Source organism: Tenrec ecaudatus, chromosome 1, assembly GCF_050624435.1.
Source record: "Tenrec ecaudatus isolate mTenEca1 chromosome 1, mTenEca1.hap1, whole genome shotgun sequence".
Classification (NCBI taxonomy): Eukaryota; Metazoa; Chordata; class Mammalia; order Afrosoricida; family Tenrecidae; genus Tenrec; species Tenrec ecaudatus.
In genome coordinates this window covers 266,612,091-266,639,866 of record NC_134530.1, presented here as the reverse complement: position 1 = coordinate 266,639,866, position 27,776 = coordinate 266,612,091, and the positions used below count along the sequence as shown (strand labels likewise).

At 41.6% G+C, this 27,776-nt stretch overlaps 1 non-coding gene across 1 annotated transcript; it reads left to right on the top strand.

Moving 5' to 3' along the window:
• The first annotated feature begins 8,740 nt into the window (after window positions 1-8,740).
• On the top strand, window positions 8,741-8,847 carry LOC142438156 (U6 spliceosomal RNA). The gene has a single exon (XR_012782585.1). It is a non-coding gene; the product is annotated as a U6 spliceosomal RNA (small nuclear RNA).
• Window positions 8,848-27,776: the final 18,929 nt, after the last annotated feature.

The following is a 27,776-nucleotide window of genomic DNA, read 5'->3' as shown; positions in this document are numbered from 1 at the left end:
TGGAGGATACTGATGGAGGATACTGATGGAGGGCAGCAAAGCTGAGGGGAGAGCAAACGGTCACATTTTGGGCAACATAGGTGAATGTCTGTTGGGGGAAGGGAGGGGAAGGATGGCTGTCCTACAGGTGGGGCTAGGAGTGACTGAGGATGCTTTGGGGGACATTAGGTGGGGAGTGTCTTTAGTGGCATACAGCAGGTGAGCAACATTGAAGTAGGGTATCTGGGGGTACCCCAGGACACTGAATCCTGGATCTTCAGGCACACAGCTTGCTCCAGAGGCTGCTTCAGTGAGACCCCATGGGGGAACTCCCCTGAGGGAACGGGACTGTACCTCAAACACACTTGCAGCCTGAGCTCTTAAGTCAGAAGATACATGGTGTCTGAGGAAGCAGAAGACAGCTGTACCAAGAGTGTTGTACTACTGGATGGCGGACAAACAAACAAGGTCTTGCTACATCAATGTCCTATATGCTGTGTTAAGATATGTATTATTCTGGTAATCCTGTGAGAGACATTTTACATATGTTTACATTTACATATGTGTTTTATTTTACATATGTTTGTTTTTATTAGGGTGTATCTCAGTGGTGCATTGCCATTGGGGTCACCCTCTTGAAGTTGTGTTATGTGTTTATTTGTGTGTGTGTTTGTTTTATGGTAAATAAAACCCAGGGATGCTGAGCCTAGAGGGAAAGCAACGAGAACAAGGGTTTCTGGGGGGAGGGGTGATAAAGAGGGGTGGGGAAGATAAAAGGGAGAGGATATCAAGGAGTCCAGGAAGGAAATACATATTTGGAGACTGAATATGAAAGTGATTGTATAATTCTCTTTGACATGATTGAACTATGGAATGATATGACATATGTATCAATTCCCAAGTTACAGCACGTTAAAACAATACAAAAAACCCCAGCATAGATCCAGGAATGGGTTGTGGGCTCACACTAAATCCTAGTTCCATCTTAAGAACAATTAATTTTTACATCATGGCCCTGCTCAATACTCACCCTCAGGAAGGGAACACAGAAGATATGGGTGTTATAGAAAAATGTGGCAAAAATTTAGATGGTGCTTAGTTATCAGATAAAATAACCTCTGGGGTCTTAAAGACTTGTCTCCAAACAAGCTGCCATCCAAGTGAAATGTCAACTAAGTCACAGGGAAGAAGCACACCATCATATGTCCCAGAAGGATTGGAATTCAGATAATACAAAATCAAAGGAGAGATCAGTATCAGAACTTATATTGTGAGAATCCGGTGTGCAGAGGACAATGGATGGCAGCGGGAGCCCAAGATTCATTTGTGGAACTACACAGGAAATAAGCCTTTAGAGAACTCCCTCTATCTAAATTTGAGGGGTGGGAGAAAAGTGGTCATTAAACAGCACTTGGGAGAGATAAGTAGAAGATCAAAGACATAAATCTGACTTGAACAATTAAAACTTTGTCTATAGAAGTCTAAATACAGGCATGTACATATGTAAATATATTTATATAAAATGATGGGGAAATAGATCTATGTGCACATATTTATAGGTTTAGTCTTAAGGTAGCAGATGGACATTGGGCCTCCACTCAAGTACTCCCTCAATGCAAGAATACTTTGTTCTATTAAACTGGCATTCCATGATACTCACCTTCCCGACACGATCGCTGAAGACAAATGTGTGCGTAAGCAAATACAGTGAAGAAAGCTGATGGTGGTGGCTACCAAAAGATATAGCATCTAGAATCTTAAAGGCTTAAAGGTAAATAAGTGGCCATCTAGCTGAGAAGGAGCAAAGCCCATATGGAAGAAGCACGCCAGCCTGTGTGATCACAAGATGTCAAAGGGATCAGTTATCAAACAACAAAAAAAATGTTATCATTGTGAATGAGGGGGAGTGAGGATTGGGGACTGAAAGACCATTTGTAGGAAATTGGATATCCCTTTACATAAGGTTCATGGGGAGATGAGCCAGTCAGGGTGCAGCGTAGAAACGATGAAATATACAACTGTCCTCTAGTTCTTAAATGCTCCCTGCCTGCCCACTATCATGATCCCAATTGTACCTTACAAATCCAGCTGGACTGGAGGATGTACACTGATACAGATAGGAACTGGAAACACAGGGAATGCAGGACAGATGATCCCTTCAAGACCAATGGTGAGAGTGATGATAGGGAAGGTGGGGCAGAAAGGGGGACGGGCAAAAGAGAAGTGGGTAAAGGGAGATGCCAGACAGTGTAAGATATGACAAAATAATAATAATTTATAAATTATCAAGGGTTCACAAAGGATGGAGGAGCAGAGTGGGAGGGGTAAAAATGAGGAGCTGATACCAAGGGCTCAAGTAGAAAGCAAATGTTTTGAGAATGATGAGGGCAACAATGTACAAATGCATGTATGTATGGATTGTGATAAGAGTTGTATGAGCCCCCAATAAAATGATGTAAAAACAAAACCAAAAGACTATTGTCAATAGACTCCCCTATGATACAAGCTGGACCTGATCTGGTTTCCAAATGTTCCTGTGCTTTTGGTTAGTATTGTTTTGTTTCTGTTTGTTCATATTTTAGTGTATCTCAGAGGTGTTGTCAGTGGAAGTCACCCTCTTGAAGCAGTGTTACATGTTTTTCCATTTTTCTGGATATGAAACCCAGTATTGATGAATTTATAGGGACAGCAAGTCGAATAAGAGGTTCAGGGGCAGGGGAGTAAAGTGGGGGTGTATGTAAAGGGGACATGATGTCAAGTAGTCCACATAGAAAAAGAATGTTTGGAAACTGACTGTGGTAGCAATTGTATAATTATACTTGACCTGATTGAAATATGGATGATATGCTATATGTATTAAAGCCCAACTAATAATAGATAGATAGATAGATAGATAGATAGATAGATAGATAGATAGATAGATAGAGTGGCAGTTACATAATTTGTCAATTTAAGGATTAAGAGTGAAGGTGAGTTTAGCCTGTCAACCAGGTCCTCCTTGATGACCTCATTTGGAGGCACTAAGAAGATAAATAGGTCATTGGACACAGACCACACGTTCACTCCTTGAGAGACTCTATTGACAAGACACATGGGGCTATGCTGATGGCAACAAGACCTGGACCTGGAGGAGCCACATGGAGAACCACGCCAGCACTGAAATGCTTACACTGTCACTGGATCCATAGGACTATCCACCCGGTAGCCTGTGATCTTCCTGCATTCAGCATCATTGCATGTGTTTTGTGAGTCTGAAGAGGAATTTATAGATTGGTATCGGACATATGGGCTAATATCAGACTAATGGACTTGATCTGGACTGGGCTGGAATGTTTTCTCAATATTCAATTGCTCTTGTATGTAAAGCCCTTTATTATACACATATGCGTGTTTATGAATTGTTTCTCTGATCTACCCAGTCCAACATAGATAAATGATAGTAGATAGATGATTGATAGATAGATAGATAGATAGATAGATAGATAGATAGATAGATAGATAGATAGATAGATAGAGCAATGGGTTTCAGGCTCATACTAAATGCTACCTCCAATTTACGAACAATTAGTTCTCATGACATGCCCCGCTCAATACACGCCCTCATGAAGGGAACACAGAAGATACAGGTGCTATAGCCAAGTGTGGTGAAGAAATTAGATGGTGCCCAGCTATCAGATAAAATAGTATATGGGGCTTAAAGGCTTGTTTCTGAACAAGCAGCCATGTAAGTGAGCTATCAATCAAATCCACACGGAAGAAGCACACCATCAATGACTGAAGGATTGTAAATCATATAATCCAAAGCCGAAGGAGGGAATTGTAACAGAGCTGAACCTGTGAGATTCTGGTTTGCAGAAGACTATGAATGGCTGTAGGATCCCAAGATATGTTTGTGAGATCTACATAGGAAAAAAATCTCCAGTGAATTCCTTCTATCCATAAAAGAAGGATTAGAGGAAACTGATTACCAAACAGAGAGCATTGAAGAAATTACTATAGAAGATCTAAATTATAAATCTGACTGGAATGGTTAAAACCTTGTCAATTGACCCCCACCTCTGATGCACATTGGACCTGATCTGCTTTTCAACATTTTCTGTATTTGCTTGTATTTTGTTTGTTCACATTGGGGTTTGTCTTAGATGTATTTTGTCATTGGTGGTGACCCTCTTGAGTTTTTGTTGTGTGTCTTTCTGTTTTGCAGCATATGAAACCCAGGCTTGATGAACCAATAGAGTCACCAAGGAGAATGAGGAATTCTGGGGGTACAGTGGGGGGTGAAAGGGAGCTGATGTCAAGGAGTTCAAGAAAGAAGAGAATGTTTTGAAACTGGCTGTGATTACAATTGTACAATCCTGCCTGATGGGCCTGAACTATATCTGTATTAGCTCCTAGTGTTTTCTTTTTTTAAAGTATCAAAATCTTATTGATTTGTTTTTCTTTTTGGTTGTTTTTGGTTGATTTATGTCCATTCTAAGCTTCATGATTTCTTTTCTCCAGGTGATTGAAGGTTTCTTTTATTGCTCTTGCCTTAGTTGTTGAAGATGTTGGGTTAAGGTGTTGACTTTGGTTGTCTTGTTTTTCATGTGTGCATTTACTGTTATAAATTGCCCTTTGAGTACTTAAGTTGCTGCATCCCCAAAGATGTGGTATGTTTTACTTTTATCATTTGTTTCATGGAATTTTAATTTTTCTTTTCTTATTTCATCAAGGACCCAGCAGTGTTTAAGTAGTGTATCATCCAGTTTCCATATATTTTATTGTTTTCCTTGATCATTCCATTTTTTTATTTCTAATTTTATAACATTGTGGTCTGAGAAAATGGATTATAAAAATTCAATATTTTAAAAAGCATTAACATTTATTCTAGAGAATGTTTCAAGTGCTCTGGAAAAGAATTCTGATGGAATCCAAATGAGATGTAAGTTGTTCCTCTGGATAGTGTCCAAAAGTTTTAGATTTTCTTCAGAATCCTGTACCCAATAAAATTATCTATTTTGTTCTTTGTTTCTTTTCACTTTCAACAGTTTTATTGACACATAATTCATCAATCAAACAGTTCGATGGTTTGAATATATGAGAGTTCTGTAATCATCACCACAATCAAATTTAGAACATTTTCTGCATTTTTTTATATGAGCTTCATTGGGAACTCATTATTATTAGCTCCCAATTCTCCCAGCCCCAAACTTCTCTGCCATAACCCCATGAAACTATTATTCTAATAATTGTCTCTATAGATTTACCTGCCCTGAATTTCATAAAAAGAAAATTATACAATCCCCCTAAACAATAAAAATCTAATACATAGAAAAAGTCTCAATCTTAAAAAGAGCAGAAATAATAATAAAAAACTAGAACAAATTTAAAATGAGTGAAGTAGGCAGTGGAATGATAATATGTTGAACTTTAGTGTAAATATATCTGCAGTAATCCACTTTCCAGTGCGCTCTGTCTGGGGCATGGCTATTCACAGCCCTGCCCAATGGCCTGAAGGAATCCAATGGAGGCTCAATCCCCAAGGGGACCCTGCAAATGATTTTTAGGCATTCACTGTATGCATAGCTTCTGCAAACCATTGCTCAGAACTTAAGCTCCAATGCAACTCCTTCCTCGGATCTTAAAGTTTAATCTTTACAATCCTTGGATCATACAAATTGGAATGCTTCTTCCAATGTGGACTTAGTTGACATCTCACGTAGATGGCTGCTTGATTTAAGATACACTTTCAAGATCCAAGATGCTATTTTTTCTGAAAGCCAGCCACCATCTGATCTCTTCTTCACACTTGACTAGAGCACCATATCTTTAGTGACCTTTCATGAGGGTAATATCAACCTTTGCTCTTTTTCTTGATGGACCCTCTCATCAGCAATAGTCAAGAAATTTGTCTTCAAGCTCACTGATTTGGCCTTCCAGTTCTTCAATTCTCTTACTATGCTCTTTTAAAGTGTTATCTAATTCTGTTATCTTAGGGACCATCTACTGGATTTCTTTTTGTTTTCTTTTTTGTTTACATTTTATTAGGGGCTCATACAACTCTTATCACAATCCATACATATACATACATCAATTGTATAAAGCACATCCGTACATTCTTTGCCCTAATCCCTAATCATTTTCAAAGTATTTGCTCTCCACTTAAGCCCTTTGCATCAGGTCCTTTTTTTTCCCCCTCCCTCCCTACTCCCCTCTCCCTCATGAGCCCTCGATAATTTATAGATTGTTATTTTGTCATATCTTGCCCTATCCGGTGTCTCCCTTCCCCCACCCCTTCTCTGCCGTCTGTCTCCCAGGGAGGAGGTCACATGTGGATCCTTGTAATCAGTCCCCCCTTTCCAACCCACTCACCCTCCACTCTCCCAGCCTGGTCCCTCACACCCCTGGTCCTGAAGGTATCGTCCACCCTGGATTCCCTGTGCCTCCAGCTCCCATATGCACCAGTGTACAACCTCTGCCCTATCCAGTCCTGCAAGGTAGAATTCAGATCATGGTAGTTGGGGGAAGGAAGCATCCAGGCTGGATTTCTATTTGTTTTGTTGCTTTAAGGTTTCCAGTTTTCTTATTTTTCTATAATTCTCTCATTTTCTTTCTCCATCCATTGGAAGTAGTTGAATTATTTCTGGTAATTCTAGAGCCTTTTCTTCCTCAGGTCATTCTGTTGTGGTTGGATATTTTTTACTTTTTTATCCCTTGTGTGTGTGTGTGTGTGTGTGTGTGTGTGCAATAATAGTAACTGCTGTTTATGCAACATTGTGATGCACTTGTTATGCATGAGAGGGAAGGAGGGTTATATGGGAGTTCTTGACTCCATAAAGTGGTTAAGGAGAGGATTCCTAGGAACAACAAACCAAAAACTAGAAAAAATTAAAGATTATAGAAAAATTTACTCAAAATATATTAAGAGAAAAAAAGGGGTGCAGTAGGAAGGGGGAAAGAGTGCTATCTTTCCTCAGCTCAGGAGCCTAACAGCTGTTGTAGACACGAACAGCATTTGTGAGCCACCTTGAGAAAGGAGGGAAGTCAGGGTGGGTGCAGGGCATAGCCAGCAGAGTACACCTGCAGGCCTGAGGCAAGCAGGGCAGGTGTGACTGGCCCAGATCCTGGCAGGGTGAGCATGCATGCAGCTGTGGTGGCACCACACGCCGTGGGGGAGGGGGTAGTGATGGTGGTGATGGGGAAGCATGTAGCAGTAGTGGTGCCCCACAGTCAGTGGAGGGCTGTACAGGAGCAGCGGTGCCAAGGGAGGTTCATGGAGGGACGAATACAGTGGCAGTGGCCACAGCTCACGGTGGGGCAATGCACAGTGGTCGATGCTATCATCGGGGGACGAGTGCAAGGTGCCTCGCGGGTGCTTTGCTCCTTCCTCCCCTGGTTCTGCCATAGCTACCATCTCTGGGGTGTGGAGACCTTGGTCCACTGAATTTCAAAGCTGTTCTCCAAGTTGTCAGGGAGCCTGGATGTTCCTTCTTAATCTTCTCCTGCTTGTTGTACAGAGGATCCTCTTGTGTATGTGTTTAGGGAGCCAACTGGAATAACCGTTCTGACAGTATAATGTTCTCATGACAATTTACTATAAGAATTGAGGGAGGGAAGATAATAAGAATCGCTGCTTAAGCATTATTGCCTGTAATGTTCTTCTTTGCTCTTTCCAGCAAACTTCTAAGAAAATCGTTTTTTCTACTTACAAAGGAAAGCACTGGGAGCAAAACCGAATGACTTGCCTAAAGTTACTCGGCTTGGACGAGGTTAATTTTGTCTTCAAAACTAGGCTTTCTAGCTCCACAATTGCTCGACTTCCTTGCATCCCCTGTGGGATCTCAGCCAGTTTTTCAACTGCGGAGAGCCCCATGCCAGGGACTTCCATGTTTTTGACCAGCTTATGTGAACTGTCCCCGTGGGGCATTACATGGCTTTCCTAGCTACTTCCAGACACTAGACTAAGTGATTTCTCCACATGGTCTCCTTTCACCGCTACAGCAGCCCATGAATTTGGGACTATTATCTAACTTCAAGAGCTTAGAATTCTGAAATGACCTGTGCTTTTCTCTGAATGCTGAAGCATTGGACAGGAATCTAGTAGTCCTGGTGTTTGGAACTAGTGAGTGGCTTTACCACAGTCTGTCTGAACAGCTGGAAGAAATGCTAAGAGATGCTTGTCCAGCTAAGAAAAAGACGCTTGTGGTTGATAAATAATGCAGGACATCCATGGTGGTTTTCAAACAGAAAAAAGGGTTATTTAATTTCTCTATATGCATTTTTCTTAATTAAAAATGTTTTCAATCAGCACTTAGGGCAGCAGAACCCTGATCTATGTGTCGTGCTGACATCTGGAAATATTTAGAAGTATTACAAATAAATATATAAGGAGCTTACCCAGACCTGATGCAAGGGGCTTAAGTGGAGAGCAAATGCATTGAGAATGATTGGGGCAGGGAATGTATGGATGTGCTTTATACAATTGATGTATGTATATGTATGGATTGTGGTAAGAGTTGTATGAGTCCCTAATAAAATGTAAAAGAAGAAAAGAGAAAAAAATGATTAGGGCAAAGACTGTACAGATGTGCTTTATACAATTGATGTATGTATATGCATGAACTGTGAAAAGAATTGTATGAGCCCCAATAAATTGTTAAAATTTAAAAAAAGGAGCTTACCCAGATAATCAAATACAAATTTATCTCTAACTCAAATTCTTCATAACACTTATCAAGAGAGAATGAGCATTACGTGACCCCTGTGTAAGAATGACCGGCCCGTGCTTGCTTCGGCGGCACATATACTAAAATTGGAATGATACAGAGAAGATTAGCATGGCCCCTGCGCAAGGATGACACGCAAATTCGTGAAGCATTCCATATTTTAAAAAAAAAATGACTGGCCCAGGTTCCTGAGCCTGGAAAAGGTGGGGGTGTTGAGGCCTTCTGCATGTCCCCACTGGCTGGATCAATGAAATCAAGTGTAAATGTGACCACAGAAGCCCAGAAGGATACCTGGTGAAAGAGGAAGGAGGCCAGACAGGCCGTCAGTAGTTCCACACAGGATTCAAGGTTAATTGTGCTTCAACAGGACAGCAAGAGGAACAACGCAGCAAAGTCCTTGAGGAATCCTGAAAGTAGACTTCTGACTCCGAGTGGTGGTGGGGGGAAACAGGAGGGAGGGGAAGAGGTGAGGGGAAGGGGGCAGGGCTTGGCACTGCACCAGGCCCCATCAGAACACATTCATAAGACACCAGACAGTGTAAGCATGAAAAATAATAATTTATAAATTATCAAGGGTTCGGGAGGGAGGAGAAAAATGAGGAGCTGGTACCAAGGACTCAAATAGAAAGAAAATGTTTTGAGAATGATGATGCCAACAAATGAACAAATGTGCTTTACACAATGGATGGATGTATGGATCGTGATAAGAGTTGTACAAGCCCCCAATAAAAATGATTAATTTTAAAAATGGTCAGCAGACGGATCTGGAAATATTCATAGGCTACTTTTGTTTATGCTTTGTTTTTTTTTTTATGTCTACCTATATAAGATAGGCAGGATAAACAATCCAGAGGAGAAAACAACAGGACTGACAATTCCAGCAGGACAGGGGAGAAGAGGAGGTAGGAGAATGGGAGGGGGGAGGCAACAAATCCAGGGGCAAGAGATCTAAAATCAATGGTAATGATGACATAGAACACCTGGTGGAGTTTGATCAAGTGCAGAGAGCCAAATGAAGGTCAAACATGATGGTGCGACAGGAGGAAAGTAAAAGGAAATAGAGGAAAGAACTAGGAGACAAAAGACACTTATAGAGTTATAAACATAGGCATGCACATATGTAAATATATTAATATATAATGATACGGATATAGGTCTATGTACACCTCCCCACCACTATCATGACCCCAGTTCTACCTTACAAATCTGGCTAGACCAAAGCATGTACACCGGTACAGATAAGAGCTCTTAACACACAGAATTCAGGACAGATAAACCCCTCAGGTATTACCATAAAGAGAATAACAATACCATGAGGGTAGGGGGAATGTAGGGGAAGAATGGGGAGAAATGGGGAGCTGATCACAATGAAGGATGTATAAACACACACATACACGGGAACGAACAACAGAAACATGGGTGAAGGGAGACAGCGGATAGTGTCAAATATGTAAATAAATAATATATAAATTATCAAGGGTTCATAAAGGTGGGACAGTGGGGGGGGAGAGGAACTGATACCAAGGGTTCAAGTAGAAAGAAAATGTTTTGGAAATGATGATGGCATCATGTGTATGAATGTGCTTGACACACTTGATTGCTATAAGAGCTGTAAGAACCCCCAATGAAATGATTTATTAAAATTTTCCAAATTGAATTTTAAAAGGTTAATTGTGCTTGGATTTGCACAGATGGGGGACCTAGTGTGGGAGACAGAGGTGGGACCAGATAAACAGCATCAAGCTGACCACACCATCCACAGGGCCAGCAAAGCTCCTTGACTCGGTAGAGAGGCAGGCTGAGCACAGCCAGACAATCCGGACTCAGCCTGGATTTTCTCACTGGATGCTTTAGAAAAGAAACCTGGACTCCGATCCCAAGTCCTAGCCTTGGAAACCTTACCGAGCTCAGTTCTGCCCTGTCACTCAGTGGAACCTCAGTAGGACTGTCTAGTAAATGTAGGGCTGCTCACCTCAGGACCTGAGTTCAAGCCACCAGCCATGTGGGGGGAGAAAGCTGAGGCTATGTTTTCTCATAAACTTCCCGAAGCTTCCAAAGCCCCGAAGAACATCTGAGTCAGAATCAACTCACTGGCAGTGTACTGCGTTGGGTTCGCACAAGGAGGCAAATTCTTCCTTCTGGCTCAAAGCGAACGTGCTGACAGGGCAAGAATCAGGCATGTTACAAGAAACCAGGAGCCAGGTAAACTGGGGACTTTTGTCAACCATGGTGGCTTCTTCTAAAGGAAAAGGAGCAGGGCTTCTATATCTGACTCTGCTCTGCATTCCCTGAGGGAAAGGAGCCCGTCTGTAAAGGCGCACAGGCAGGGTTAATGGGTGGAATGACTGTCCTGTGGCCTGGTGCTCACCCCAGGAGGCAACTTCTATACCCACCACCTCTTCTCTGAAATAAGTTAGACCATTAATGTTGTCTATGACTATCTTCACAGGGAGGAACTCCATCTCATAGATGCAGAACCTAAAATATAGTCAGCACTAAGTGAGTGGCTATTGTTACAGTCTTGAATTTCTTCACTCCATTTAGTGATTAATATTACTGTGTTGGCCTCTCCAGACAGTTGGGTGATGTAAGGTGATAAAGGGAAGTCGATATCGCTAAACAAATGGACTCCAACTCTATAAACGACAGTATTTTTAGTTTGGATGTTGCTAAGATACTAGGACCTGTGCCGCTAATATCGCAAATGCCAGCAGGATCATTCCTACTGACAAGTTCCAGAGGAGCTTTCTGACTACAAAAGACTAGAAAGAAGGACCTGGTGGTCTACTTTTAAAAATAAGCCAGTGGCACTGGGGATCCCCTCACAGAGGGGTCTAGGGGAGGAAATGAGTCAGTCAGGGTGCGGAATAGCACCAATGAAGAATACAGCTCTCCTCAAGTTCCTAAATGCTTCCTCCCCCCACTATGATGATCTGAATTCTACCTTGCAAGTCTGGATAGAGCAGAGGTTGTACACTGGTGCAGATAGGAGCTGGAGGCACAGGGAATCCAGGGTGGATGATAACTTCAGGACCAGGGGTGTGAGGGATGATACTGGGAGGGTAGAGGAAGAGTGGCTTGGAAAGGGGGAACCGATTATAAGGATCTACATGTGACCTCCTCCCTGGGGGATGGACAACAGAAAAGGGGGTGAAGGGAGATGCCAGACAGGGCAAGATATGACTAAATAACAATTTATAAATTATCAAGGGCTCATGAGAGAGGGGGCGCGGGGAGGGAGGGGAAAAAAAGAGGACTTGATGCCAAGGGCTTAAGTGGAGAGCAAATGCTTTGAAAATGATTAGGGCAAAGAATGTACAGATGTGCTTTATACAATTGATGTATGTACATGTATGGATTGTGATCATGAGTCCCTAATAAAAGGTTTTTAAAAAATAAGCCAGTTGAAACCTTACTGGATCACAAAAGAGAATTGTCTATCTCACTTATTTTGGGCACAGCATCAGAAGGGGGAAACTATTGAAGGTGGGTATCATGCTCCGTGAAGCACAGGGACAGTAAGGAAGAATAAAGACGCCTTTGGGTGAGATGATTTAGCACAGTAGCCACAATGATGGATTCAAACGTGGTGGCAATGGGAGGATACTGCTGGACCTCATAGTGTTTCATTTTGTTAGACAGGGAATCACCAAAGCTCACAGCTCTCTCTCTCTCTCTCTCTCTCTCTCTCTCTCTCTCTCTCTCTCTCTCTCTCTCTCTACCTACCTACCTACCTACCTACCTACCTACCTACTATCTATCATCTATCCAATGTTGGGATTCAAATAGTTTAAAAACCAGTTCACTCCCTTAATGACTATTTTAAGTATAAAAAAACGCTCTGCTGAAAGGTAGTTTACTATGTCATACAGTTAGCACTTAAATAAGAACAATAAAAGAAGTATTCAAAATCAGATTCTAAGGCTTTTAAAATATAAATGAAAAATTATTAAATACCTGCCAGAAACAATAAAATTATTTAAGGTATTTCATAATGCTTCTTGATGATGTCTTCACTTGCAATATCCTTCCTAATCTTTGAGCATCGTCTGCTACGATTTGTCCTTACCCATCTTTTCACTGTCGGAGTAGGATCCCATTCCTTTAAAGGTATGCCTATTACAGAGTAGTCATTGTGGTTGATGGATTCCAAACAGGCGACTTCTCTGAATATGCTATGTTCATCTTTGGAAATCCCCTTTCCACTTCTGCTGAGCTTACAGAAGCTGTTCTGACAACACATTTAGCTCTGTGAACACTTCCAGGAATTGCATCATTCACTTAGACTATCTGTGGGAATGTGGGTCGTTGCACAAAGCAGAAACGAATGACCGCTTGTCTGCATTGTTCAGCACTCTGGTTGTTTGGCACACTTTCTCTTCACACTATATACTTGTTTACTGAAATAACTTCAAGTGACTAAAAATGTAGTATTTCATCAAAATTTCATAAATAAATATTACACGCATAAGTTGGTCTAATTTTTTATGCCTGAGGATGGAATGAAGATTATTGCGGGTGCTTAGAATACGCTGTTGCACACATAAACATTTTTAAAAGAGTAAGAAATGTAAATTTATGATTTCACATTGGGTGACTGCCCAGCCACCCCACTTGAGAGAAAATCCTGATTACAAATGCCATTTTAACAACTGGTTAAATGGTTCAACTGATTCACTGAACTCAACAAAAATCAGGTACCATTTCTATCAAATCAATGTGGATCAGTTGAATCCTACCACTGTATTTAGCTAGCTAGCTAGCTACTTATCTGTCTACCTCTCTATCTGTATTAGGGCGGGTTCTCTCGAGAAGTAAAGGCAGTGATGCTTGTATGCATCATATATAGGAAAAGATTTATATCATGAAATAGCTTACACATTTGTAGAAATAGGTAAGTACAGTGTGGTTCAAGTCAGGCTTCTCCTAACGCATGGAAGCTGATGAATAGGAAGCTGGATGACAGACAGAGAAAGGTGAAGCCCAGACTCTCTGGTGCAGAGGTAATATAGTCTGTGGATGACTCCTGCGAGGGGCAGGTGATGCAACAGGAGATCAAGGAATCACATGGGAGACATGGGAGATTCAGCTCCAGCAGAAGGCAGAAGAACAGAGAATTCAACTCTGCTCAGCCTCTTATCCAGTGGGCCACCCCCAAGGCAGTGTCACAATTGCAACCTGATTGATAGGTTTGGCTCCTGCCCTACCCTTACCCAGGAGTGTTTAATTGACATAACCCATAATCATCACACCAAACCTATAATGCCCATCACAATTACACACAGGTAATAGTAATAATGACAACAATAGGAGTGGCCCAGGCTCTCAAGATCGAGGACCCAGGGAAGCTGACTTAAGGAAACACTACACTGCCTTTTCATTTTCCAGGAGCCCCGGTGGGGTAGTAGCTACGTGTTGGGTTACACTTTTCTTGGTCAGCAGCTCGAAACCACTGCAACGCCAAGGGAGAAAACCCACGATTTCCACTCCCATAAACAGTTACAGTCTCAGAAACCCACAACAGGTCACTATGAGTCAGCGCTGACACCATGGCAGTGAGATTGGTTTATTTGAGTTTTCACTTTTCAAGATTAACTCGTCGGAGGCAATAGTTCATTTCACTGTCTGTACCAAATAATATTTGTTTCTCCCCATCTCTCCCCGCCTCTCATCGGCCACTTGAGATTCAGATTGACTCACCCTATTGAGAACATAGAACATGGGTGCGTAGCAACAAGGAGTTCCTTGCTTACATCCTGCTGGCTGTACTGTTCCGAGGCAAGTTTACTTTCTGCATTCTCAAACCCTAGCGCATGAGAACAGGAGGAAATGTTCGCCTGGGCAATCTTTAATAAAACAAAATAAACTCAGCTGAAAGGAGTTATGAAAGTGCTCTCCAGGGAACACTTCCCTGCTTCTAGCATACTCCCCTGAGACCCATGCTTTTAAAAGGAGATGTAAAATTCCCACCCTAGGCAACCATGCTCTTTAAATCACGCTGCAGCTAAAGGAAGCCAGATATCAACACACACACACACACACACACTCATGCTTTCACCTATCCTCTTTAGAGTACATTTAAGTGCAGCATAGTCTCTGCACTTTTATAGTTACATTTTGGGCAAAAACACGTCATTCAACATAAAGCAACTGCTACCAACTTGCCTCATTTCTAGGGAAAGCCACAGCGACACCATTGATGCCCTGGTGCCTCCTAGCCTCTTCCCATCTTGTCTGTGGAAAGGAAGAGAGGAGGAAGCAAAATATAACTCTTGCAAAGACTACTGGCTGTCTGACAAAAACTACTCTGACTTCTACCATAATAGCACCACTTTCACCTAAGCAATTGCTAAGCACTATAAAGATTTTACTTCCAGTCGACTTTGCGGTTGGATTTGGTGATGGGATATAAACAGAAGTGTCCTCTGAATGCATGTGACATCTCTTCTTTTCACCCTCTTCCCTGATGCCTAAAACATGGGTGCTCACCACAAAGTCAACATTTCGAAACCACCGCTGGCTCTGTGGGACAAAGACTAAGCTTTCTACCCCTGTGAAGATTCACAGTCTCAGAAACCCACAGGTGCAGTTCTACCTACAGTCACCATCAGTTGGAATCAACTCGATGGCATTGAGTTTGGTTGAATTCTTTTTTTTCATTTTCAGTTTTACTCTTCCTCCTTTTATTTTATAGTTTTTTAAGTAATCATTTTATTGGGAGCTCTTACAAATTTCATAACCTTCCATAATTCAATTAGATCAAGCATAATTGTACAACTGCTACCACAATATGTTTCAAAACATTTTTTCTTCTTGAACTCTTTGATATCAGCTCCCCATTATCCATTCCTTCCCCTACACTAACCCCCAGGAACTATTGTTATTATTATGATTGCCAGGTCTTGACCCATCCAACATATCCACTCACCTACAATTCTGTTATTCACTCCCCTCGAGTGGGGTTGTACAGTCATCATTGCTACCAATTCCCCATTCTCCCACTCTTCTTGTAGTCTCAGGGAATCATTACTCCCGTTACTGTTTCTGAAGGGTTAACTATCTAGGCTTTTGTACATTGAATGATCTTAATTATACAAAAGAACATACATGGGTCTAATAAGATTAATGAGGTAAAACTAAGACCATAATAGTAAGGGGAGGAAATATTAAAGAACTAGAGGATACTTACGTGTTTCATCAGTGGTATACCGCACCCTGGATTTGCCATCCCTTCCATGTTGCCTTTCTGTGAGGGACTGTCCCTGTAATTATTTTACAAGTGGGTTTTGTGTCTCCACTTTGTCCATGTTCTTTCACATTAATTTGATTGCTTGTTTTTGAACTTCTGATACCTATTCCTATTGACACCTCATGATCACACAGGCTGGTGTGCTTCTTCCATGTGTGCTTTGTTGCTTCCATAATACATGGCCACTAGTTTAACTGCAAGTCTTTAAGACCCCAGACACAATATCCTTTAATAGCTGGGCACCATCAGCTTTCTTCACCACATTTGCTTATGCACCCATTTTGTCTTCAGCAATTGTGTTGGGAAGGTTTGTTTAATTCTTTATGGGAGTAGAAAGCCTCATCTTTCTCCCAGAGAGCTGCTGGTGGTTTCAAAGTCTTGACCTTTTGATTAGCAGCCCGATGCATTAACACTATGCCACCAGGGCCCCTGCACATTAACATCCAAAAATTCACTGTCATCAAGTTGATTCCAACTCATCATGAAAGCCTCCTTTTTATCCCACTGTGGTTAGCAGCTGAACACACCACCACTACCCATGTGGACTTCCTCCACATTAACATGCCTCTAATTCTGCTTCATTAATATCATTGAGGATAAGATTCAAATGCACAGGATAATTACACCAGAAAACAAAATGAAGGCTAAATGAACAAGATGAGAGTCAATGCCTATTTAAGTTGACACATTTTTTTAAAGTTTTCATTGGGAATTGGGTGAAGGTCGACAGACAGGTCAACTTTTCTACAATACATATATGCATTTCTTTTTTCATCTCATTAATTGCAGTCCCTATAATGTAACATGATTTATCTTCCCTCTCCCCTCTGTTTCTTATTTCTTCCCTCTGTTTTGTATTTTGACTTCTCTTTCTTTCTTTACCCTTGGAATTTTGTCCTTGGGTAAATGCCATCTCAAATGGCTGATTATTTTACAGTGTATCTACCACACTTGTGTTGCTGGACCTGTCTACAATTTGACTGAAAATTGAGCCATGCAGCAACTTCATCTCAGGATCTGAAAAGTGACTGGAACTACAGTCTTGAGGGTCCCAAAGTCTCAATGTGATCAGTCAGCCTAGGTTTAGGGGATTATTTTGAGTTTTGTTACACATTTTTCTCCAACTCTATTCAGTACCTTTTAATGTGACCCATTTTATAGCAATTGGTAGTAGTAACTAGACATCATCTAGTTTTTCTTGTCTCAGTGTCATGGAGCCTAGTGATTCATTAGATTGTTTCCATGTATTCATTTCATCTCTCTTCTTTTTTCCAAACAGAAAAAAAATCAATAGTTGGACACTTACAAAAGTTTAAGACCCCAGTCACTACTCACCAAAGCAGGATGTAGGACTCTGTTTTTGTGAACTGTTATGTTGGTGGTCTCCAAACTACGGTTCTGAGCTCCAAGGCTCAACAACCCATTCCCTCAATATGTTTGGTGTGTCTAAGAAAATGTCATACTTTTGCCCCATTCATGCTTCACAACATTCATGGATGTAGTTGCAATAAAAGTAAATAATCATGTACAAATGCCTGGTTGACCATATTTGGGTCAATTTATAATACAATCCAATTTATAATACAATCCAGCAAAGCAGAGACACCATCACATTCCTTCATTGGTCAACTGCTTAGTAATGGCTCAGGTGGAATCCTAGACATACAATCAGAACCATAGATCATATCCTCCCAGAAAAAGCTTACAGTCCAACAGGAAAGATAAGCGAGGAAACAAGTAACTGTCATAAAATGAGGGCGAGCACAGGGTGCTTAAGGGGACCTATATCGTGGGGACTCAGCCCACTAAATGAATACTTCCTAGAGGAAATGTCATACAGGAAGGAGACAGAGACGATCAGAGGAGTCACTGATGGAGCTTATTCAAATATATATTCTGATACAGTCTATGTAGGGTGGAAGGCAAATTCCCAGGGAGGTGGAGAATGGAATGAACTAGTCCGGAGCCTTGTTTCAAGGTAATTTCACTATCCTACATCCATCAGGCCAAAGTCTCCTATTCAAAGCAAAAAATGTGGGGAGGATCAATTTTGAAGGCTGGTGAAGGCTAGTCATGAGGAACACTTGCACACTATCTGGAAAGATCGCAGCCATTGACCTTGGGAGGTGGGTGCAGGAGCCCCCAAGAGTTCCAGCACAGTCCCTGCCTGCTGGTTCCCTTTCACACCATGGGTGGAACCCTGGCTCCCGAAATCTACAGTTCATAGAACTCCTGCAACTTCTCCCAGCCCGCAGTGAAGAGAACTAGCTACATCTTTGCAAACAACGTGAGATAGAAATTGTTGCCACGATAGCCACATAGTGTCCTTTAACTTTCCTCTCCTGTTCTACACCCATTTTCCCCCAGCAGCCCTCTCTGCTGACCACGGTGACCTGAGGCAGACCACACCCAGCAGAAGCCTAGCCCCTCCAGAGACATGTTCACCTGGGTAGGGGGTGGCTGCAAGTTACAGGCTCCCTTCTTATCCTTAAGTACTTAAGGTTACTGGATACAGCTGCCCAAGGGCCTGACGCACCCTCAGGAGATGAAGGGATAAGACCAGAAGCAGACAGGGCTAGACAATCCAAGTCTGTATGTACATCTCAGGGCCAGCCCCAGCCAAGGCCCTGTCACTTCTCTGTAAGGCTGAGCCGAAAGTGGGACAGGACCCGTGGGCTCTGGACTCCACGCTCCGTGTTCTACAGTCCTTGCTCAGCACAGCAGCCTCACATGGAAACACCATTCAGTTTTTTAGACCATTGTTGCCTGTCTAACAATGGGGAATGTTTTCTTTGGACCTGGTATACCATCTCCTCGCGCTGTACTTCCTTTGTACGGAATAAGTGTTATTCAGTGAGGCCGTTATGATTGTTTTGGAGATAGGCACATATTTGGAGAGAGAAGGGGTTTGTGAAGTTAATTATATTGGCCAGCTTCCTTTATTTTTTCTGGAAATTCTTCTTCCCATGTGTATAGATGGTAAGTTTCCCAGAGTTTCACCAATGTAGCTTGCAAGGCCCTTACTCTGGTTGCTTCTGGGAGTCTGTCCAGGCTTGTGTTTCAGAGTTCTGGCACTGAGATACACAGGCAACTGTGGAGCATAACTGTGCCTTGCAAAGGAAAGCACAAGCAAACCCACCAGCATGGCCCCACCTGTCTCCTTTACATAGTAAGACAGGGCTGTACTGAATTCCACATGCAGTTCCAAAGTCCTCTTGCTTTTCTCTGGATTGGCCCAGGCCCTCTGGGCCTCTTCCTTTCAGCCCCCCTTCCTCATCCTCCCTCCTCTATGCCGGGAGAGCCTTTCCTCCCTGCTATGGAGTGTCGGTGTTCATTGGATCAATGCTGTTGGTTCTTCCCCTCTGTCCTTTTCATATTCTGTTCCTGAGGATCTGGTGGGTTCAGATTAGCCTTATCCTCCACTTCCCATCCTCTTATTTGAGGAAACAGTAGGTTTCTGGCCCAACTCCTCTTTCACCTCCCTGGCTACAGGCTAGCCTTGACTGAAGTTCTCAGAATGCCGGGCTCTGCTCACCTGTCCTCTCATGCTCACCTCTGATTCCCCTGAGCACTTGGAGTTTTATTTTTTTCTTAATGTTCCATCAGTGATGGTCAGGCCTAGTGAGAAAGACCACCCTGTGACTCCAGCACCAGCACCCATAGTTCTTCTCAATTCACATCATCTGGGACAACCAGGTCTAGACAGTGTTCTGTGTTACAGACTTCTGCGTCACCTAGTGCCCCCTCCTGCAGCAGCCATTTCTGAGGGCTGATTAGCAATGAGGGAACAGATCTGCCTCCCTTTCCATGTTTGTGCTAGACACAGTGCTGCTCTGCTTAGAGCCATATCCTCAAACACCCTTCACACCTCTACAAAGACAATTTCCATTCATCATCCAGAAACTTGGTGCCTTTGGAACTCAGACCAAAAAATCCAGTATCATCATTTCCCTACAAAGAAAAGAATGCACACTTGGGATTAAAACAAAACACCTAGAACAGAGAAACAAAAGGTAAGTGTCCCAAGAGCACTCCTCTCAGCTCCTTGAATGGTTCCTAAACTTCCAGTGTCCCTCACACTCTATGGCAGTGGTTCTCAACCTTCCTCGTGCCACCACCCTTTAATATAGTTCCTCGTGTTGTGATGACCCCCAACCAAAAAATTCTTTTCATCGCTAATTCATAAGTGTAATTTTGCTACTGTTATGAATCCGATATGCAGGATGTATTAGGCGATCCCAGTGAAAGGGTCATTCGACACCCCCAAAGGGGTCGCAACCCACAGGTTGAGAACCGCTGCTCTACGGCCACACTTTCGATGCACTGAAAGTTCTAAAGGAAGAAGGAACCTTGGAACTTCTCAGTGTTTGGAAGTCCATTTCTGCTTTGACACTTGGACACCTGCACTTCCTTGGGCTTCCCCAGGCTAGGCACCGGTGGTTCCAAGGCCTAGTCACGACAAATCTACGGATATGCTGGACTTATTTCAGGAACAACCTGAGAGCGAGAAGGAACGTGTTTTCAGGAAAGGGAGTCTTTTCCTGAAATTTCAGATGAGCTGACAGGGGTCTTAATAATAAGAGTGCAAGGTTTTGTACCTGACTGCACACTTGTTCTTGGTCAATCTCATCACCATCACTGTGAGAGAAACAACACACACTTTGTGGACTTCCTTGTATAAGTTTCTAGGGATTGTGAAATGTCCTGATAGACCCACATTTTGTCCGTTTCCAAGTAAACCCAACAGTACATCTACATTGAAAGTGAGTGCACCTACTTAGTTCCCCAGTGACCAACGACCACAGTGACCTCTAGTCTGTGCTCATGGGGTAGCTGCTTTGGGTCTGCTCACTACTTGGCTCCCTGTTGGTCTTCCTCCCCTATTTCTCAGCCACCCACAGCTTTTCCTGCCTCAGCCCACACACCCCCTGCTTGCCAGTTGCCATGTTCCTGGTCATCCATCCAGATCCACAACTCTCTCCACCATCTCCATGGGTAACTGTTGAGTATCAGGCTTGCCTATCCAAAAGAACCCAGCCCTAGCCCCAGCCAGTGAGCAAGCCCTCCCACCTTATCCCAGCATTTTCAGCTGGGCAGTTTGAAGAGGGAGTTTCACTCCTGTACTCATTAGGACAGAGAAACCCAGGTAGGGTAGACTGCAGAGGTCATATGAAGGTACTTATTCCACTTCCAGATACTAGGTCAGTTGGGTCAAGGGGATGGTTATTCCCTTGCACAGCCATGGGACAAACATGCAGTTACCCCACAGGATGGTCTTGGTATATTTTAGTGCACAGGTGAGTAGTACCTATGCCTATGTTCATGCTCACTCCTAGGACCTACAGATTCAGAACTCAGACCATCACTTGATTGCAACTGGGTTAATGCATATCAGGTGCTCTATCCAGTGTCTGTAGCCTGGCAAACCTTTGCTAGGCTCATGTGGCACCTATGTCCTCCACCCATATTCACATGGCACCACACTCTCTTGATGTGTTGTCCCACCCCATGCAGTGTCCCATCTCATACTCTCACAACACACCAGTACCCCACTCATGCTCTCATGGCATGGTACACATATCCAAAGCTAGCTATGAATGCTCCATGACTGAGAAGACAGCCAACCCACATACCACTCAAAAGGGATGCCAACCATATATCCCCAGCTGTTATCCAAAGCCCACAGTAACAGTGCATTTCAGCGTTGTTTTGTTTGCCCTTTCTTTCTCTTCTTTCTTGTTTCTTCTTATTTTTTTTGTGTACTTAAGATTATTTCTTTCTTGACCACTTGCTGAGTCAACTATCACCATATGATCACTCTCCCAAACCTAAGAGCTGCATCATGATATCAAAGTCAGCAATCTCAGTCCACACAAAGAAACAGAATATATAGCTACAAACAAATGAGCAATACCCATAGAAGAAAAAGTTCATTAACTATCAGAAAAATAATTCAAAATGATGATATTCAGTTACTTTCAATGGATATAGAATAAGATTGAGAGGGATACAGAAAAATAGGGGGAGGGGAGGAAGCTACAAATTTACAATAATGACCTAAATAAATAAATAAAATTCCAGAAGATTAAAACTAAGATAAGAGAATTAAATAACACTTTAAAAGAGCAAAGTAATAGAAATAAAGCAATGGTAAACCGAATTAGTGAACTTGAAGGCAAAGTTCTCAATTCTAATCTACAAGAACAATCAACAAAAAGAGTAAAAAAAAAAAAAGTAAAAGTCTGAAGAAAGCCCAATAATTATGTGGGGCACTATCAAGAGAACCAATTATGCATCATTGGAATTCTAGGACCAAAAGAAACCAAAAAGTCCACAGGCAAAACAGGCCATGAAATTATGGAAGAAAACTTCATTAACATCACAAAGGAGGGGACAATGATTATTCAAGAAGCTGATCACTCCAAATGGAATAGTCCTCAACAGAAAATCACCATGATATAATATAGTCAAACTTTCCAATATCAAGGACAAGGGGAGAATGCTGAAAGCAGTTCAGCAGATGAAAAAGAACAGTTACTTACAAAGGAAAAACAATAACAAAAGGCTCATATTTTTTAGCAGAAATCATGCAGGCAAGAAAACAATGGAATGATATAAATATATTTGTTAGGGGGGAAAAAAAGCAGGGTGGACAAGAACCTTATATCCTCCAAAATTAGTTCTCAAACATGAGGGAGAAATAAGGTTCTTTCCATACAGGGAGATATTTTTAAAATGTTTAAAAGTTCGACAAGCTTTACCCAAAATAATAATAATAATACTTAGGGGAGTCTTTTGGACAGAGATTCAACAAAAACAAACATAAACTGAGATAAGTATACAAGTCATCACCACACAGAATTCAACCCTTTGAGGACAGTATTCAAAATTACAAGACTGAAAATTGGATACCATAGATATCAATCCACAATAAAGACAAATACAAATATAGAAGAGGGGGAAGTGTAAATTGAAAACATTCAATTGAAGAGGTAAGTAAACTAGTTCACATGAGAGAAAAGCCTGTCGGAAATATGGGAAGAAAATAATAAATAACAAAGTAACCTCAAAGAAAATGGAAAACACTAATAAAAATTTTTAAAAGGAAAATATTTAAAACTAATAAAAAATGAAATAATAGCAAAAGAGTAAAGGACAACAAAATCTACAACCAAAAGGAACTCAGCACAGAAATTTAGGGAGAATAAAGAAATCAAGAACACTACAGAAAACACACACCCAGAGCACAATAACAGCAACAAACCCCCACATATCAATAATGACATGAATGTTAATAGATTGAACACAGCAGTCTGGAGTCAAAGCAGCAAACTGGGTAAGAAAGCATGCTCCACAAATGCATTGCTTACAAGAAACAAACCATGCACACAAAGACAAAATTAGACAAAAATCAAAGGATGGAAAACATATATCAAGCTAATGGAAAACAAAACAATATCAGGAGTGGCAATATTACTCTCCAACAAAATAGACTGCAAGGCAAAATCCATCATGACAGACCAAGAAGGGTATTACATAATAATAATGATTGAAGGGACAAGGAAAAAGAAGAGATAATACTAAAAAAGATGCTTATATACCTAATGAAATAAGCTCAAAATATATTAATCAAACTCTTATAGGGCTGGAGGGGCACGGGGACAATATAACAATAGTAGTAGGAGAATTCAATATATCACTCCTGAGAAAGGACAGATCATTGGGAAAGAAACTCAATAAAGACACAGAACTGAAAACACAATTAATCAACTTGGCCTCCTAGACATATACAGAGCACCCCACCCCAAAACAACACAGCTTACATTCTTTTCCATGGTACATAGAACATTCTCTAGAATAGACCACGTTAGGATACAAAGCAAACCTTGATAAATTAAAAACATTACAATGTTACAATTCATTTTCTTAGATCACAATGCTATAAAATTAGAACACAAGAGGAATATCAAGGGGGGAAATCTAATATATGGAAACTGCACAATACACAGTTAAGAACCACAATAGCATAACATACTGCACTAAAGGAAATTGATGATATAGGGAGTGAAAAATTATCTTTAAATCCTTGAAGTAAATGAGAAAGAAAGCACAACATGCCAAAACATTTGGGATGCAACAAAAGTGTACTCAGCGTATTTTATAACAATAAACCTAACAAGAACAATGAGTAAATAACCAAAATCAATATCTTAGTCCAGCATCTTCAATAAATCAGAACAAGAGCAACAAAATAAACTTTAAATAAACAGGAGAATAGAAATCATAAAGGTTAGAGCAGGAATAAGCAAATTGTAAACCAGAAAAACAATACTAAACATCAATGAGACAGATGGTTCTTTGAAAGGATTTTAAAAACTGGAAAATCACTAGCAAGCTTAACAAAGGAAAAGAAAGATAAAATCATCAAGAATAAGACTGAACGAGTTGACAACACAACAGAACCAAATGAAATGAAAAAACTAATAGCAGAATATTAGGAAAGACTGTATTCTAATAAATTTGAAAACTTTGATGAATTGGACAACTTTCTAGAAACACAGTATCTACCCAGATTAGCACAGAATGGTGTAGAAAACCTTAAAAGAAGAAATAAACCAGGCCATTTAAAAACTTCCAGAAGAAAGGCCCTGGCTATCCCTGGTCCCAGCAAGAAAGGCCATGGGCATCCCCACATCCCAGCAAGGAAGGTACCAGGCATCCCAGAAACCTGAATAGGTGGACCACAGTCAGTCACCACTCTAGCCCGCACCAGCAAGAAAGCCCTGGATATTCCTGCGACCTGAACAAGGAAGGTTCCAGCCATCCCAGGAGCCTTTCAAGGAGGGTCCCAGTAGTCCCAGCAACCCAGCAAGGGAGGCTCTGGATGTCCCCACATCAAAGAACGTCACAATCTTCTCCCAAGCCAGGCACTGAGTGCCCCAGGCATCCATGCATCCCAGCAAGAAAAGGCCCCAGCCATCCCTGAGGCCTGGCAAAGAAAGCCCTATCCAGCCCAGTGACCCAGCAATGAAGGCACTGATCAGCTCCAACCCTCAGCAAGAAAGACACCAGGAATCTCTGCAACCCAGTTAAGAGTCAAACACCACCATACAAACCAACAGCCCGTCCAAGACTAGCAGCTGTATCACAATGCTGTGGAAATAGCAGGCAGTCAAGTATACACACACACACACACACACACACACACACACACACACACTCACACACAAGAAAAACAGGCACAAATAACTGAACAGCATGAAGACCTGAAACATTATGCTGAAGAAGAGCGCCTGAAAGGCCAGAAATAGAATTCAGAAAAATGGTGAGAAAAGAACTGAAAGGCTAAAAACCCTACACCAAATTGTACTCCGTACGATACATAATAGCATTACCCACTAACAGAAATGAAAGCACCTTCTCAGAAACAAAGATACACACACACCCTTTCCATCTTGATTTGAATTTCCAGTACATTTTGCTTATCACTCCTGTAGGCATAGCTGTTGGTTTAGGGTGACCTTTGCATAATGTTGTATGGCAGTAACTGAATGGTCTTTCTCTTCGAAAACAGACCCCAGCTCAGGTGAGGTCTCCTCTGTCAACGAGGTTTTTAGAACGTACATAGAAGAGGGATAATATAATGTTCATGGGCACTAGGCAGGCTCTCTCACTGCTTGGGAAACTGGATTAGATTTCATAATTACATAAAGCGCAGAAGTCTGTTTTCAGATTGGTGTTTAACCTTATATTAATGGACTCATACGGTGTTTGCGATGAGGAACTTCACTTAGCATAATGGTTTCTAGGTCCGTGTCTTGAAGTGGTTCATCACTGTTTTTTAGGGATGCATGGCATTTCCACTGTGCATATGCGCCAGACTTTCTTTATCCATTCTTCTACTAATGGACATCTGGGCTGTTTCCAGCTTCTTCCTATTGTGAACTGTGCTGCAATGAACATAAAAGAACATATGTCTGTTCTTGTTCTGTGTATCACTTCTTGGGGTACATACCCAACAAAGGGATTGCTGGGTCATAAAAGATTTCTAGTCCAAGTTGTTTTAGTGAGCACCACAGCATTTTCCATAATAGTTGTACATATTTAAAAGCCCACCAGTAGTGTACAGAAAGAGTTCTGGTCTCTCCCCACCTGTGCTAGTCTGGGTAGACAAGAGAAACAAATCCATGGACAAACATATATGTATAAGAAAAGGATTTATATACAAGAGCAACTAAACATTGAGAAAACATCCCAGCCCAGTCCATAAGCCCGATATTAGCCCATATTTCTGATATCAATCTATAAAGTCCTCTTCAGACTCACGAAACACATGCAATGATGCCGAATGCAGAAGATCACAGACCAATGGGTAGAAAGTCTTTGGTTCCAGTGTCATTGAAAACATCTCAGCCCTGGCTTCTCTGTGGCTTCTCCGGCTTCCAAGGTCTGGTTGTGTCCATGTGGCTTGTCTTCTGCAATGCCTTCCAGAGAGAGAGAGAGATGTCTTCTGCCTCCAAGGAGGAAGTCCCATATTTCCCAGAATTCTCAGGAGAAGGCCATGCCCACAGAAGTCTCATTGGCTATTCCCAGATTGACATCCCAGACTCCACCCCTACACACTTAATCCTTAAATTGACACCAGATTAGGTGACTACCACACCACCCTATACAGTATTTGTTGTTCTCTATTTTGTTTTTAATTGGGCTACCATTGTGAGTAAAAGGTGATATCTCATTGTTGTTTTATTTTGTGACTCCAGATGGCAGTTCCTCATGTGTTTGCTAGCCATTAGTGTGTTCTTTGGTGAATTCTATGTTCTTGTCCTTTGCCCACTTTTAATTGGATTATTTGTTTTCTTCTTGTTGAGATATTACAGGATTCTATAGATTTTAGTAATTAGTCCCTTGTTCGTTGTGTGATCGCAAATGATATTTTCCCAATCCAATGACTCCTATTTTACTCTTTTAAAGAAATCCGATGTGAATAACTGTTTTGATTTTTAATAGGACCCTGTCATCGCTTTTGCCTTCTCCTGTGTGTTCTCCCTTTACTGAATTTTCCCCCAATTTTCTCATTGATGATCCTTATAGCTCTGGGGTTTACATGTAGGTCTCTAATCTATCCTGAGTTCATTTTTGTGAATGGGCAAGGTAGGCATCCTGTTTCATTCTTCTGGAGATGGAGATCCCTTTTTCTGGCACAATTTGTTGAAAACAATTTTTCCCTTTCTCATTTGAAGTTTTTGGGTCCTTTTTAAAAAAAAATCAGTTGCCTATAGGTGGATGCTTTCATTTATAGGTTTTCTATTGGTTTGTGTATCTATCTTTGTACCAGTATCAGTATTTGAGTACTGTGGCTGTGTAACAGGTTTTCAGGTCAGATATGACAAAGCCTCCGAGTTTGTTCTTCATTTTGAGAAGTTCTTTGATTATCCTGGGCCTTATTGCTCTCCATATGAATGTCCTGTGGAAAACACAGCCAGGAGTGTGTTCCTAATTGGGAAATTTTGAAGTAATTTCTATCCAGCCCTTGGTGATCCCAAGCCATCTGCAATAGAGTGCTGTGACTTTAGGCTCTGTCCCTTGTAGGCGCACAACGGTCTTCATCGGGCACACCAGAATGCAATTAACTGGAACAGGTTAGACGGTTTAAGGAACTGACATGCCCCCTCGGATTTAAGGCTGAAACACTGTAGTGTGATAAGAAGCAAATACATCCTATCCCAAGGCTACGAAATTGGCAGTCTTTGGATTCTTTCTCTTGCTTTGTGGGTGCCGAATGAATGGTGGCCCAGGACTACCATATATTTACCATTTTAATGCCATCCTTGCATTATTAT